Raw genomic sequence first — 4,970 nt, 5'->3', positions numbered from 1 at the left:
GGGACTTTTGCTAGTACTCCTTTATTTAAAAGTGTTATTGGCATATGGCATCTGGCATCTTTTATTCCATTTTTAGAATATTATTTATGGATATACTTAAAATCTGACGGTTGATAATTAAGGACTTTCAAACAACAGCCTAGATTAAAACACATGGCATAAGTGGCAACCTTCAAATTTTTGTTTGTGACGCTAGGGCAATGGAACAATGAGATTTCTCTCCTGGGAAATTATGTCCCAGCCAGTGTACCAGCCTCTTTCACAACTCACAGCACAGGTTCTTCCTGAGAAGAAAAAGAAGCCAGCTTATACAGCATCCATTCTCATCGAGCTATGGCGCTCCTTGGAAGATAGCAACCAGCATTTCGTCCTTGTTCTCTACATAGTGGGGGCTTCATCCATGGCAGATTATGCACGAATTTTTGCTGGCAAACATGCGAAATCTCAGGGATAACAGTATGGATTGCAGGTTTATCAAACTTGAAGCTTACTGCCATGAAGTGTTTGTCAGGAATATTAAAGGCGATGGGAGATTGGATGGAGAAGCAACTTGGCACCTCGAACCCTCCATACTTCAACAGCTCAGACATGGAAAACGGCAAACTGGGACGCTGCAAGCGTATCCACAGCAGGAGCTATTGCTACAGAAGTCGGCTGAACCATTAGAAACAGATCAAGCATCAACTGAAAGTGCAGTTACTTTTGAGCAAAGACGTGTTCACAAGCTTGAGCTTCAGGTAATCTCTATCCCTGCTTCATTGTAAATGCAAGTGCTGTGAATTTCTTCTGTAACTTTCCACCTTATACACCAGGGATGCATGAAGGACTGGGCATTCAATTACAAGCTTTTTACACTGCAGGAAGGAATCAAATTATTCAACCAGAAGCCTGCAAGGGTATTGATTTCATTGTAAAAGCCAAGAAAGTGGAGAAAATTCCTGAAGAGGTTGTCAAGTTCCTCCTGAGTACCATAGGTCTCAACAAAGGCCTGATCAGGGATTACCTGGGTGAAAAAGAGGAGTTTTCATTTATGCACGCCTATGTTGACTCCAACTGTCATAATATGGAGTTTGACATGTTGATACGAACATTCTTGATGGGATTCAGTCTCCCTGGGGAATCAGAAGATAAATAGGACAATGGAAAAATTTGCAGAGCGATATTGCACCTGTAATCCGATGGTGAAAGATGAGATGAGCAAATGCTTCCACTTCCTTCCAAGATCTCACTCATGGGCTATTACAGATGTCTAAAGCTGCATTTATAAAAACTAACAGAGGTATTGAAGATGGAAAGGATCTTCCTGAAGAGTTTATGGGAGGACTATACGACCGTATAGTGAACAAAGAAATTAAAATGAAAGCGGATAATGTTATTCCAGTCGCAAAACCAGCTGGGAAGGACAATAATTTCCTGCTGGGATTGACAACATCATGAACATAGTTATCCAAAAGCCCAAAGAAGAGAAGCTGTTTGAGTCCAGCGAAGACGTGATTCGTTATATGCAAGATTAACTCAAAGAAAAAGCTGAGAAACCAGAGTAAGCTTCACTGTTTCCTTATTGTTTTGGTAGCATTACCTTCATTTTCTACTAGATCTGCATACTATGCTGCGACAGACATGGAAATTTTTAAGCCAATGGTAGAAGTTTCATGGGGATGCGGGGCTTAGTGTCCCACTAGACAAGAGAGACGACGAGGGTGTGACTTCACCGTGCCTGGAAGGGTTCAGGCATGCGATACATATCACTGCAGTGATGTGCATGCAAATACAGCAGGATGCTTCTGTGACTTCCTTGCAAAGCTTACATCGCTACATTCTCCTGTGGATATCAAGTAGAAAAACGTGAATGCTATCAAGATAAATTTAGTGTGATGACATATGGTGCTTACCCTGGCCAAATATTGCAAATGAATAAGGAAATTATTTGCAGCACGCATGGGAGCATGTACTTACATGCGTTTCACGATTGAGCAGCTTTATCTCATCGGAGGCTCTTCATGATGCTACTTTCATCCAGAAAATACTAAGCTATCAACTGCTCCAAAAAGAAAAGGAAGATTGCATCTTGCTGCTCTAGCTACACATCGAGGACCATACGACAGTACTGGTGGCAGGCAGAGCCCAATACCTGGTGCAGTCACTGCAGAGAAAATGAGTAATCTCTTTTCAAATCTCATTTTGCTTGGTCAAATCGATTCAAACGAAGCTAACAAAATTTTTACTCGAAGTTAAGCCTTAAGTAGTGGAGGAATTGTGGACTTTGTAAAAGCATTGTGCAAAGTGTCCATGGATGAACTGCGATCTCCTACTGATCCACGAGTGTTCAGTCTCACCAAAATTATGGAAATCTCGTATGTGATTTGATTTTGACGTATTCACTCACTTGTTGTATAGGCACTTCAATATGAATCAGATCAGGCTGGTCTGGAGCAGGATGTGGAATACATTGTCTGACTATTTTGTTACTGTTGTTCAAGCAATTTCTCAGTTGCTATGTATGCCATGGACTCTCTGCGGCAGTTAGCGATGAAATTCATGGATCGTGAAGAGCTTGCAAATTACAACTTCCAGAGTCAGTTTATGCGGCCTTTTGTCATCATCATGGAGAGAAGTGCCTCTGTTGAAATACAAGAATTTATCATCCGTTGTGTCTCTCAAATGGTGTGCAGCGGGAAATCTGGCTGGAAAATTACGTTTATGGTAACAAAGTTTTCAGAGTCAAGGTATCAATCCTTTATCAATTACATTTCTTTACAACTGCTGCAACAGATAGAGATAGCGGCATTGTCCATCTTGTATTTGAAACAGTAGAGAAGGTTGTCAGAGATACTTTCAACACATTACTGAAACTGAGAGCACAATATTCACAGACTGTGTGAATTGCCTTCTTGCGCTCATAAAAAACAAGTTTAATGACGATATCAGCCTCAAATCTCTCGCATTTCTGCATTTTTGCACCTTAAAGCTTGGTGAAGGAGAGCTTCACTCTGTTTGTTTGAAAAGTAGTTTTTATTTGGTAACCAAAGATGCATTCTATACTGAAATTCCAATGGAGCCTCCATGCTAATATCTAGATTGAATAATGAAAGTGCATACGTATCCTTAAGTCGGAGCTGCAGACAGAAATGTGAGGCAGATCAGTAGACTGGCTTACATCCTTCTCACTCTGTGTTCTTCAAATATTTTTCTAGAATTATAGAGATTGTTTTGAATCAAGAGGTAAATTATAGAGATTGTTTTGTGCCACTCACTCATTTCAGAGGTAATAGTAAAGTAAAGGATTTTTAGTAAAGGGCCTTCTAATTTTTCTCTTTAATAAATAACTCTATGTTCTTAAAAAAATTCTAAAATATTAGAGACTGTTTTGAATCAAAGGTGTAACATCTCAGCAACCAAACATGGGCTTTAAAGTTTTTGAGCCAATCTTGGGTTGTGTTGCAACCGATAAGAATAAGAATGCATGAAAGCCAATCACTTTTATGGGAGCACACAAAATATTATATTTATTAGAAAAATCTTATTCCAAAGATAATAATAAAGTAATGGTTTTGAGTAAAAGGGCCTTCTAATTATTTAATCAGATATTTAAATATAAATCTGAGTTGAATTATAAATATTTATAAAGTTATTGAAAAATATTGAATCATGTAAAATTTTTAAAAACTATATTTGTTCTAAAATGCCATTTCTTTAAAGTATTTAACACTTTCAGGGGTGTTAATAGATTTAGATATTCTAATTTTTTATTTCTCAAGTATTTTATCATTTAATTTTCATAGTAGTTATCTTGTATATTATAATTTATAAAATATCTGAGATCCATTGCTGAAGCATGTTCTGGTTGATAAAGTTTTAAATGCATACTATTTTTTCTCAAAATATCTAATATAACAATTTTGAAATATTTTATTTTGAATTTTCATTATGAAAATTCATGAATGAAAATCCAAATACCTGATATTCTACAAGAGGAAGAAAATAAAGCTTTAAAAGATCACACATGTACATAGATGCCTATTGTGGCAGCAGTAGTGATTATTATTTTGTATTCTGCTCTATGTGACCTACTATATCTGGTATGATTTATATCATAGACTTGTAGTTTTAGAAAACAATTTTTGTTTATGTACTAATATTTAAATTATAATATTAAGCTATATATATAAGTTTTGATAATTTTAGTGATAATATTATAATTTTAATTATTAAAATTATTTATTAATTCACATATTTATATGTAACAAAATTATATTTATTAAATCTATTCTGTAGCAATGTTTCCCAATACTTAGTTAATTTAAACCGTTTGTAACTAATTATATTATTACAAATTGTTTTAAATATTCATCAACTTCTACACAACAGTAGTTTTGAAAGCTCCAACTTGGCTTATATTTAGAAACCTGATACCATACACAACAAATTATAAAAACAATAGTAGAAAGAAATAAAACATACTTTTTGTTTTCTCACACATTTTTTCTTTGAAGACTAAGTCCAACTATAAAAACTTCAATTTCTCTGTATCTCTGTAGCTCTCAAGCTTGCAATGAATCTTTAGATTGTACATCTTTGATTGAATAGAGTCCATTGCAGCAAAAAAAAAAACAGTATAATCATCAGCTTACATGCAAGCATCCCTACAATTTTATTAGCAGCATCATCAAATGCAACCGCCCATATATGAGTAACCTTCTTGCCACATTGCCTTCCATTGACAACCTTCACACATGCTGGGTAATAGAAGTCACCAGTCTGGATTTCTTTCACTGACACAATAACACGAAAAATAGCAGAGAACTTGGAAACCTTCAGGTTGATAGACAACATCTCAGATACTATCTTTGTACCAGAAATCACTGCTTTAGAAGAAGAGTTGGTCACATGGACAAAACTGGTTGTATCGTAGCAAGCAACCATCCATTCACACAGCCGTGAGACATCTTCTAATTCAGGATCGGTAGAGC

At 36.1% G+C, this 4,970-nt stretch overlaps 1 pseudogene; it reads left to right on the top strand.

Annotated features, from left to right (window-relative positions):
- Window positions 1-208: 208 nt before the first annotated feature.
- On the top strand, window positions 209-3,134 carry LOC9647281 (annotated as a pseudogene).
- The last annotated feature ends 1,836 nt before the right edge of the window (window positions 3,135-4,970 follow it).

This window comes from Selaginella moellendorffii, unplaced genomic scaffold (genome assembly GCF_000143415.4).
Source record: "Selaginella moellendorffii unplaced genomic scaffold, v1.0 SELMOscaffold_104, whole genome shotgun sequence".
NCBI lineage: Eukaryota > Viridiplantae > Streptophyta > Lycopodiopsida > Selaginellales > Selaginellaceae > Selaginella > Selaginella moellendorffii.
This window is presented reverse-complemented; position numbering and strand designations above follow the sequence as displayed.